Here is an 11,986-nt window from a genome sequence, read left to right as displayed (position 1 = left end):
TTTATATTATCTTTTGTTTTTCTGTTTTCTCCTTTTCTAAACTCTCCCCAGGCATTCTTTCCCGACATTATCTTTTCCTCGGGTTTAAGACCCGTGGAAAGGCCTGTATGCTTGATTGGTGCACCATGTTTCCCTTTTAGCTCCTACTCTCTCTCGCTGCTCTGCCTCTGATAGGCTTTCTTGAATTTCATCCAGAATTTTCTGCCCTGCCTTAAATACTTGTTGACATTCCTCATCCTTTAAGCACGTCCTTTAAGCTTTATCAGCTTCCACAAGGCATGATTCCTGCTTTAAGTTTGCCGTTCTCCTGCTCCCCAACTAAATATCCCCTGAATTTCTCCCAAGAGGGGATAGTTAAGGACCCTGAGCACACAAACCACGGTGCTATTCGATCTATCTCTTTTACAAAGCCTTCTAGTGTCTTGATGGAGACTTTCAAGCCACGCTGCCTCAGGACCGACCGTAAGGCCGTCACCACAGAGTGGGAGGCTCCCATGCTATCTTCTTGCCTTTTTTCTAACCTTGCCTGACCTCGACTGAACACTAGTTAGCAATTCCTCCTATGGAAACTGTACGCAATCTAAAGAAAAGAACGAGCCCTGAGAAAAGGAACAGAAAGGCTTCTAACCCTGGAGAAAGTTCAAGGCCATAATTTGCAGAGCTGTATTGTCCCTTAGTTCTGAATCTGCCCTGTGAAATGGGGGGGATTCTCCTTACAGCGCCTGGTGATGATATATTCCCGGGTTATCAGCGCCACTTTGTCCTTGTAACGTTTCACCAGCAAAACACACTCGGACAACCAGATCCTTCTACGGCAAAGCTTTATTGCTTACTTCTCAGGAAGACCCTGAACCCGGAAAATGGAGCTGCTTAAATACCCCTCAGTGTGACGTGTCAGCTCCTGATTAGCTGCTCACTCATCACCCCACTGCTATGCCCTGAGATGGGCAGTGACTTGACATGAATTTACTCCAGCACCTGTGCACATTGCTTGTTTACTAGTTAGGCACTGAGGAAGCCAGCGCCATCTTGTAATGGTGATTGTGCACGGCTTCCCACATCCAACTTTTAATTATTTCAGAATATTTGTTCTAAAACTGTAATTGACAAGTATGTGCACTCTGTTCATTTTTATTCAATGAGGTCAACCAACTCTCAAGATATAAAACTAATAAAAAAAATAGGATTAAATGACCTCTATTCTCAGAAGGAAAAATTCTATATAAAAGATCCTAGGAATTTCACCAGAAAAGCATCCAATTTGAAAAAGAGTTTTGCTCCTTGGGTATTTTCTCTAGCTCCTCCATTCGGGGCCCTGTGTTCCATCCTATAGATGACTGTGAGCATCCACTTCTGTATTTGCCAGGCACTGGTATAGCCTCACACCAGACAGCGATATCAGAGTTCTTTCAGCAAAATCTTGCTGGCACATGCAATAGTGTCTGTATTTGGTGGATGATTATGGTATGGATCCCCGGGTGGAGCAGTCTCTGGATGGTACATCCTTTCGTCCTAGCTCCAAACTTTGCCTCTGTAACTCCTTCCATAGGTGTTTTGTTCCCTATTGTAAGAAGGAATGAAGTATCCACACTTTGGTCTTCCTTCTTGATTTTCAACCCTGTAGGTGGAACAACAATATGAAATAACCAGTACCCCCAGAGTTCATGTCTGTAGCTGCAGATGTAGCAGAAGATGGCCTAGTAGGCCAACATTGGGAAGAGAGACACCTTGGTCTTGCAAACTTTATATGCCCTAGTACAGGGGAATGCCACGGCCAAGAAGTGGGAGTGGGTGGGTAGGGGAGCGGGTGGGGTAGGGGGAGGGTATAGGGAACTTTCGGGATAGCATTTGAAATGTAAATAAAGAAAATATCTAATAAAAAACAAAATAAGGTGGAGACATACAGATACTTAAAAACAAAAGAAAAAGAAAAAGTTTAGCAATTTTCAAGACATAAACTATTTAAAAATTACTAGCTTACATTATACAAATTGAAAATTCATGACATAAGCGATAGAAAAAGAACCTTATTCACAATAACTCGGAAAAGTACCTAAAAATAACCTAACCAAGGAGGCTAAGATATTTATAGTGAAAATTCCAAGAACTAACAAAATAAATCAAAGTAACTAGATGACAGAAATATCTTTGATACTCAAGGATTTGCAGGGTTACTATTGTGAGGTAGGCTTTATTAACAAAATAATTCGTGGACTCAATAAAAACTCAATTAAAAACTTAATGAGATGCTTCAAAGAACTAGAAGAATCAATCCAAAAAATTTCGTATGGAAATGCAAAAGACCACAAATACTCAAGACAATCCTAAGCAGAAGGAACACCATTGAAGTTATAAAAATAATTCAGTTCAAATTACAGGGCATATCCATAGTGACAAAGACAGCATGGTATAGATACAAAGGCATATATTTAGATTGATAGAACAGGATTGAAACACAGAAATAAACTCATATTCTTATGGGTATATAATCCTTAACAAACATTTCAAAGAAGACCTGTACATCAGGGGAACCTATTAACAACAGAAGGGAATAGAATCAGAGCGGATCTCTAGAAACAAATGAATAGATAATAAAATGTGGTGTATATACTCAATAGAATTTATTTTTCATCCCTAAAACTGTAACTGAAATTTAAGAAAAAAAGATGGATCTGAACATCATTATACTATATGAGGTAACTTAGAATAATACCATATTCATATCTTAATATATTGATCTTAGGCTTTAATTATATATATATATACATATATGTGTAAATTATGTGTGTATATGTATATATAATATATATAATAAATATACATATATACAATATATATAACAAACACACACACACTATATATATATATATATATATATATATATATATATATATATATATATATATATTCTATTATGCCCATGGATTGGCACTATTAGGAGTATTAGGGAGTATTAGAAGGTATGGAGCAGCTGTGGCCTTGGAGAAACTGTGACACTGTGGCATTAGGCTTTGAGATGGCTTCTTTCTAGCTGCCTGAGGATGTTAGTGTCTTCATCTTTGTCTTCAGGACAAGATGAGGTACTCTCAGCTTCTCAAGTGCCATGCCTGCTTGAATGGTGCCATGCTTCCTGCTAAGATAACAGTGGACTAAATCTTAGAACATGTAAGCCAGCCCTGATTTAATTGTTGTCTTTCAGAAGAGTTGCCTTAGTCATGGTGTCTCTTCTCAGTAATGAAACCCCAAACTAAGTCATGTATGTTTGTATATACACATATTTATGTATATGTATCTATGTATGTATGTACATATGTCCATGAGTTTGGGATGGATCATGAAACTGGACAATGAAGCCCAAAAATGGAAAAAAAGAGTTAAGAAAGCAGGTAGGGCAAAAAAACTTGTTTGACTAGAAAACAGAAGGCAGGAATGAATAAGTAAGAGAATAAATAGGAAGATCAACAAAAATAAGCCATGTTTGAAGATTCAATGGTATTTTATATACTAAATATTATTTAAAGTGACATGTGAAACCTCCTAAATAATTTACTAAATCCAGTTTAGTTTTCTTACATTGATTTAATATAAATTTTTTTTGGGGGGGGGGTTGACGGCTTCTGGAGGGTGTTGGTGTCGGGGAGGAGGTGAGAGTCGGCTTAGCCTGTGTTGCGTCTGTCTCAGGAACCGGATGGAGAGTGAGGGCACCAGGGCTCACTTTCTAGGGGGCTGCCATCTTCCATGTCCAAGCCGTCCTGAGGAGCGCAGCCTGGACTCTCTACGACCCCCCGACTCCCTATTCGCGGGCCTCGAGGCCGTGGCGGCCACCCAGACAGCACCGCACTTCCCCCACCCCTTCCCCTCGTCCCCCTCCCTCCAGGGCCGGGCCCGTGCCCCACCCCCGCCTGCCTGTCTGCCGGACCGCCCGCCTGCTACGCTGCCGCCATGTTGGCGCAGGCCCAGATGCACGCTATGCTGGACCAGTTAATGGGCACCTCTCAGGACGGGCCCTGGTGGTGGCAACCGCCTGTGTGCCACTGAAAATCGTGCCGATGCCTGGCATACTGCATAAATGGAAGCAGGGTACCGCAGCAGCCCAGAAAACAATAAAAATCTCAACCTCATAGAACCCTGTTATCTTGGAATCTCTGCAGTTGTTTAGCACTCCTCAACATTCTACCATTTGGGAGGCTGAAGCTGGAAGATGATGAGTTTTGAGGTCAATGTAGGTTTCAACGGGGAAAAAAAAAGATGTGTGAAGCAGTTCAGAACTGCTACTTTTGAGGAAATATAAACAGGCCTATCCACCCTAATCAGTCTTTGAAGAAATTGTAGACTAAGAAGACGAAAGAAATTGGATCATCATATTGAAGAAAAAAATGAGGGAGTGAACCAGGTTGTGAACCATGTACAACTGATGTTTGACCTATTTGACTCAATGTGAAAAGAATTTAACCAGCTGCCCTTGCTGACTCTTTTATCCTGTCTCAAGAATATGTTGTTGATCACATAGCATGGTCATCCACTCACATCTTAAAAAAATACAGGGAGCATCGGAGAGAATGGGTTCAATGTATCTATGCCTGCCTACTTCAATCTGCAAGGGAGTTTCATAAAGGCCCCGCATTCGCCGAGCCGAGAAACTACTCGTCAACGAATCAAATTCAGTGATGACAGAGTATGAAAGAGCCACCTTCTCAACTGTTGCCCCCACGATGTCCTTTCTGGAACAAGAATGGATCTTGGAGAATGCTTGAAAGTCCATGACCTGGCTTTAAGAGCAGATTATGAAATTGTGTCCAAAGAACAAGACTTTTTCTTTGAACTTGATGCCATGGATCATCTGCAGTCATTCATTGCAGATTGTGATAGAAGAACAGAAGTACCTAAGAAAAGATTAGCAGAAACTCAAGAAGAGATACGTGCTGAAGTGGCTGCAAAGGCAGAGCGTGTTCATGAGTTAAATGAGGAAATAGGCAAGTTGTTGGCCAAAGTGGAACAACTAGGAGCTGAAGGAAATGTGGAAGAATCTCAGAAAGTCATGGATGAAGTAGAGAAAGCACAGGCAAAGAAAACAGAAGCAGAGGAAGTTTATCGGAATTCTACGCTTCCAGCTTCCAGCTTTCAACAGCAGTAACTTCGTGTCTATGAAGTCTGCTCTGTGTGTTTAGGTCTTCATGATAATGACAGACGACTTGCTGATCATTTTGGGGGTAAATTGCACCTGGGATTTATTGAAATAAGAGAGAAGCTGGAAGAATTAGAGTTGTAGCTGAGAAGCAGGAGAAGAGAAACCAGGAACGTCTGAAACGAAGAGAAGAGAGGGAGAGAGAAGAACGGGAGAAACTGAGGAGATCTAGATCCAGAGAGCATCGCAGACACCGATCTCGCTCCATGTCACGAGGACGCAAGAGGAGGACTCGATCCAAGTCTCGTGAGAAACGCCATCGCCACAGGTCCAGGTCCAGTAGCCGAAGCCGCAGCCATAGCCACCAGAGAAGTCGGCACAGTTCAAGAGATAGGAGCAGAGAGCGATCCAGGAGGAGATCCTCAAAAGAAAGATTCGGAGATCAATACTTAGCATCACGTGACAGAGACAGGAGTTCAAGAGACAGATCACCTCGTGACCGAGATCGAAAAGATAAGAAGCGGTCCTATGAGAGTGCTAATGGCAGATCAGAAGACAGGAGGAGCTCTGAAGAGCGTGAAGCAGGGGAGATCTAACTAGCTGTGTACATATCTTCAATCCTTAAGCTTCCCATGGAGTTACATGCTATTGTTTATAGTTGTTCAGGGTGACAGTGAACACCAATACAGTCAGACTAGATGTATAGTATTCAATGATTTGAACTGAACCTGTTTTCCTTCATAAAGCCTAAAACTACATCCATAGTTTTTTGTGAACCTGAACATAACAGTTTATATGATGAGATACTGTTCTCTATTCTTTCAAGTTAGGAGTGATAGTGAATGAATTGTGTTAATGTCTTGCAGTTTTTGAACATTTGTAAAATACTGTCTTCTTTTCTATTCCAAACAGCAGCAGCTTTTGGATTTTTTTTTCATTATAATTCTTCTTCCTTTGACTTTTATATCTCCTGATACCTGTTCCTCCCACTATAAGAGGAGAGGGTGAAGGGAAGTAATATAACTTCTTTTCTAAGGTTCTATTCACGTTGGTTATTAGTTGATTAGAGTTGAGCATTTCTACTGGATTGTGTGCTGGAGAAATTTAAACATGGGGCTGTTTTGTTAGGGGCCTATAGAGTTGGAAGTTGAACAGCTGTTGCCTTACATACTTTTGCTTTTATATTGAAAATTTGAAATCAGACTTGTCTTGATTTTTTTGGTTGTTGTTGTTCTAATAAACTGCTATGTTCAGTTAAAAAAAAATTATTACTGGTTCCGGAGAAATGGCTTAGTGCTTAAGAGTACTTGTCCTTAAAGAAGACCCAGGTTTGGCTCCCAGGACCCATATGGCACATCACAACCATGTTTCACTCCCATTGCAAGGTATCCAAGTCCCTCTCCTGACCCCTGTGGGTACCAGGCGCACACATGTGATACACATGAAACAAACTGATTGAAAAATGAAATTGTGATTAGTTCTATGTTCCCTTTGAACATCTACGACCTCATTGAATCAACGTTTTCCACAACAATTTGAGAAGTCCTCTTGTCTCCATCAGTAAGTGAACAGAGCATGCTATGCTGTGGGCTTGTGAAAGTTGTTTAGCTGTTAATGAATCAGAACTAATTTCGGCTTTCAAGCCAGCGCTTCTCTCACTTTCACAGCTTTTCTCCTGGTGATTTCTTATTCCCAGTCCTATGCTTAGCCACATTGGAGCCTGAAGCAAAATGATCCATGAGCAACACTAATCCTGTCCTTATTTAAAATTTTGATATTTTGCTCACCATGGGTTTATTTGCATAAATTTTAATATAAAAATCTGATTAAACTGTTATGGATCCTGATTACTGGATTTTTGTTCCTCCTCATATCTTGTGATCATGAAAGGACCTCATTCATCTTGCTCCCATCTTGGCTCTGATTGCCCACATCAGGCTCCGTGCAACTCTAGTCTAAGAATATCTGAAACATTTCACATTCCAAATCATAACAGTGTGATGAGTTAGTCAAGTCGCCACATCAAAACACAACCTGTGCTGATTCATATCTTCATATTTGGAGACAAAAATGGGACAACCATTCTTTGTATTTTTGTTATTGGAATAATGGAATGTTTCTCCAATTTGGGTAGATAGTAATTTTTAATATAAAGTTGTCTTCATGCAATCTAAAAACACAACATTTCAATATCACCAAATCTTCAGCCAGTTTTCTACAAACAGAGGAATGAACTTGGGATACAGATTTGATCTACTGGTGTCACCTAATGAAAATGCATATTCACAAATTTTTGTATCTCTGGCAGAACTTCATGCCACAGTGCGTTTTTAAAGGGGAAGTAGTGACTGTGGGTTCAGGGAAAAAGTAATTATAAAATGTGAAATGTGTTGAATGAAGATTTGAAGAACACTGACACTTCTCAGACTCTTTAATATGTTGTATCCAGACACTCTAAGAGAAATGATATGTTGTACCTCTTAACATGCCTGATTACTGAACACTCTCTTCCCTAACTTGTGTGAGTGTGTGTGGGGGAGGGGGGCACAGTGGGCTTTTGCATAGACTAACTGTCACAGCTTAATTGTTTCAAAGATAATCTTTGGAATGTGCATCTCTAACAGACTAGTGAAGCTTGGGTTTTGCTTTATTGAAGTGTTTTTGAGGTGGCATGTAATTCAGTCTTTAATTATACTACCCTGCTCTTCAGTAATTGTTCAATAACCCCAAAGCCCAGCTAAGACTATTCTTGTGCATGAGAGAAATATTGAAAATTAATCAATTGTTTTTTTCAAGATCTAATGTATAAGAATAGATTTTATTTTTCTGGTCAACAAACACACATTTTCCAGTAGTTATTTTTTAATTAACTCTTGGATAGCCATTAATCATTTAATGAAGATGTGTCTACTAATCAGTCATATTTGGAAGAAGTGCTTGTTTATCACTGTTGTTTCTGATATGTTTGGCCTAGTCAATTCAAAGAAAGTTTGCAAACTGAAGAAGACTTCTTCCTTGCAATAACTCTATATTCCCCTACATATAACATACCTTTTCATATGACCATTTCAAGAAAACTGAAACCCCCAATTCTTCAAAATGTGATTGTTCACAGATACTCATAGAAATAGCATTTTTGCACTTCATTCCTAATTACTACTTTGATGAAACACCCCTGTGGCAATATATATATATATGTATGTGTATATATATATATATATATATATATATATATATGGTAAAAAATGTATTCATGAAAATTAATATTGTTTTAGTTAAATTTCAATAGAATGAGATAATGGTACTTTCTATCACAGTAAAAGGTCAAAACCTGACTAAAATTTACATCATTATCCAAAACTCCACTTTCGTCTTTTTTGTTTTAGGTGTGGACACTTTGGATAGCCTGTCAAAAGTGGGTAAGGACACATCTGACAATTACAGAAGACTCATGCACAGCCTGAACATCCCATGTGTAGTTCATCCATTGTTTCAGCTGCATGCTTGGTATGTAGCTTTATTAGAAAGGAACTCGTTCATCATCAATAGCTTCTTTAGCAGAATTACTTCAGGAGTTTGGGTTTTTTGAAATGAAAAAGGTAATTGTTGTTTATAAAATATTATGATGGCACAGTCTGTAGCAACTAAAAACATTCCAGTGTTTGCTGCAAGGCATGAGGAGACGGTGACACAGCTCATTTCCCCAGCTCGGCTCTCTTTGCTGCCGTGGTGTAAAACACTTATTTCAAAGCACGCCACAGCTTAGAACTGTCGTGATCCCCATTAATATAAAATCATTGACCCCTGCTCCTGCTGGTGCGACTAAATTACATTCTGCTGCTCAGCAGCAGCCGCACATGGGGACAGCGCTTTTAGTCATTGCCAGGTGCCTTGATGCCAGCACAGCCCCTCCTAAGCCCAGGGTTTGCCTTTAATGAGGATTAGGCGCCTTCAAAGATCTAGGAGGACCCACTCCCAGGATGGAGGCCTTTCTAATGGCATCTGTGCTGAGGGTAGGCAGTAATTTAGTGTCTCATAGGAGACTGGAGAGAGATTCATTCCTTGCCTCTAAGAAATTGTGAGAATGTGTGGTTTTGTGATTTATCGTTTCCCCCTTCCCTCACCAGAACAAATTCAAGAGCAATATGCTTACAAGTACATTTTTATTAAATGTAGAACTTGAGTGTGGTTAAAAAGCATCCTAAATTGTGGCAGGCAGGGAAATTACTCTTTTATATCATTTTAGTTATGTGCTATTAACAGGAGTGAATCCATTCATAGTGCTAAACACTAAATTTACCTTTTTATTTTAGGTGGTGAAAAATCTTTCTAAAAGTTTTGAGCTCCTACTTTGAGCATAATGCTTTCTGACTTCTATGATCTTAATTTCATCACCCTCTGAGCCTGTAGGGACGGCCTTCCATGCATCACACTTACCCTTCAAGGTAAAGATTTCAGGGTGTGAGACTGTGTAATGGGTATGAGATTTTTCAGGAATGCTGTCTATATGGTGAGTGCAATCATTCTTATCTGGACAGTTACATAGTAAAACTTAGAAAGTAGAACCCATAGCAACCTTAGGGAGGCAAACATCGATTCTCCCTTTTGTAGATTGCATTAGAAATGAAAAAGATATATTTGAAAATCTTGTACACATGTACCACCAAAACCTGTGTGATTATATGAAGGAACATGCATATATTCACATCACTCATATGTAGTATGCTTAGATAAGTTGTGTATATAGCACACTGTTAACAGTACTTCAGAAAATTTATCATCAGTAAAAAATCTGTAGTTTGAAGTTTTATTTGTAGAAAAATGTGAGGTCTTTTGTCTGGTGAGGAGTGAAATTGATATAGCCAATAGAAATGCTATGTTTAATTCAGGAAAATTTGAACACTTGTAACTCACTAGATTTTGTTTTTGTCATTTTTTTCAGTAGTGAGTTCAATTGATATTTGACACCAATATTTAAGTTTTAGTGTTTAAAACAAGGATGTATATGTAGTCCTTTACTCTACATGACTGAAACCAGTCAGCAGTGTATATAGGACACTGCTATAAAGTGGAGCAGAAAATAATCAGTACTGTCACACTGGCTATGGATGGAGACTGTCTGAATATTATAGTCTATGATTCCTATCAAAAGAAAAAGAAAAAATTTAAGTATTATGGCTGTAGGGATTATCTACAGAGAGTTTTTAGGAAATGGCGAGAGGTTAAATGGATTAAACTATTTAATTACAAAATGTGTAAGTGCTGTTTGTTGATCAAATCCATTTTCAGTAAAATTTAAAAAACCCAACAATATAATAAATAAGATAAATAAATAAATAAATTTGCTAGCATAAATAAGATAAATAAATAAATAAATAAATAAATAAATTCGCTAGCATTCAATTCTATATTATAGAAATAAATATAATAGAAGTGGTATAAAGAAAAATGATTTCCCACCCATACTACTTATTTTTCTAAATTGTATTTTCCCTAAAGCTTAATTGGGTTTCATGAAATTCAATGTCTGGATGATCAATGTGCATTTGAAGGCTGATGCCCAGAGAGCTTTCTTTCCAGAAGGGTGTCCTAACCCCACTCACACGTCTGCTAATTTGGCCTTTCTCTTAATCTCAGAAGAACTTGCAAAACAGAAGTGAAACTATGTGCATGCTAATGGCTGCACTCCACAAGCTTCCCTCTCCCCAAGAGTGTCTGGTGTGCAAAGCTGAGCTGGAACAAAGATACACTAATTATTCCCCATTAATTTGTCTGCTTGAATGGTCCTAAATACCAGAGTGATTAATTAGCGCGAGGCAGCCGGGGCAGGATGTCACACCCTTCTCTGCATTTAAGTGTCATGAGGTTGTGCTCAAGTGTTGACAACAGCATATCTTTAATTTTCTCTGAGAAGGAAAGTTTAGTCAGTACAATTAATTTGAGCTTGGTTGGCTTGCACGGCTAAATGTAACATGCGGAATGATATTTCTGCTGCATGGGCATTTTTGGTTTTGACTCCTTAGGGTAGAGTAAAACTTTTTTGGAAACTGAGTTACTGTGTAGTGTATTTCTAAAACTTTCACATTGGCTATTTACTTTTGTGCATTTTGTAGCAAAAACATGGATCATAAAATAGCTAGAAAGTATTATTCATAATAGGATGGGGTGGATTTTAAATGAATGCATAGATAAGAGACACAGGCACATTTACAATTTGATTTTTTTTTTAGTAAAACAAGTTTGTTCCCCGGAACTACAAGTTATACTAGTGTTGTCAAGCGCAATTTGAGATCACTTAATATATTAGCCAAGTGATTCAAAACATACATTTAAAAAGTTGCTCATTCTTTCAAGCATTTTTGAGAAGACTTTGATGATGAGATTTTCAAGTCTAATAAACAACATTCGCTAGATTGGTTTTCTAACTGGTAACATATTTAAGTCAGTTGTAAAGAAGAATTCCAACATAATAGGTGGTGTTTAACACGATTATATACCTTTACTCATAATTTTTTCAAAGTGTTTTCTTAGAAAAATTATCTCCATCCTAAAACTATTAAACACTGCTTAGAGAAATGAAGTTGTGGTTGCTCCTAATATTTTTCCCATATTAAAGACTGAACTATAACCATGGCAAAAAGAGAAATATATTTGTGCAGAATGGGTTTCAATTGTTACCTTACTGAAAATTTTAATTAACTCGTTTTGCTATGGGCATGCTTTCTGTTTAAACTCAGACTATGCCATATCTGCTGCACATGGCTGTTCCCCCCTTTCCCAGATTCCCACCAGCTCTATACATACCCAAAAGCCTCCTCAGCAGCAGGGGTGTGAGTGCCGAGGGAGGGACATTCTCACCCC

The 11,986-nt window shown here is 38.7% G+C and overlaps 1 long non-coding RNA gene and 1 pseudogene across 2 annotated transcripts in view; both read left to right on the top strand.

Moving 5' to 3' along the window:
- Gm11889 (predicted gene 11889) lies at positions 3,598-6,380 on the top strand (annotated as a pseudogene).
- Positions 8,512-11,986, top strand: part of Gm31085 — a 45,624-nt gene continuing 42,149 nt past the window's right edge. The window contains exons 1-2 of one of the 2 annotated variants that reach the window (XR_390441.2): positions 8,512-8,632; positions 9,439-9,570. This is a non-coding gene — a long non-coding RNA (predicted gene, 31085). The remainder of the gene's footprint in view (positions 8,633-9,438; positions 9,571-11,986) is intronic. The other variant, XR_881154.1, reaches the window with a different exon arrangement.

Source organism: Mus musculus, chromosome 4 (genome assembly GCF_000001635.26).
Source record: "Mus musculus strain C57BL/6J chromosome 4, GRCm38.p6 C57BL/6J".
NCBI lineage: Eukaryota > Metazoa > Chordata > Mammalia > Rodentia > Muridae > Mus > Mus musculus.
Note: the sequence above shows the minus strand (reverse complement) of the source record. Positions and strands in the feature narration are given on the sequence as shown.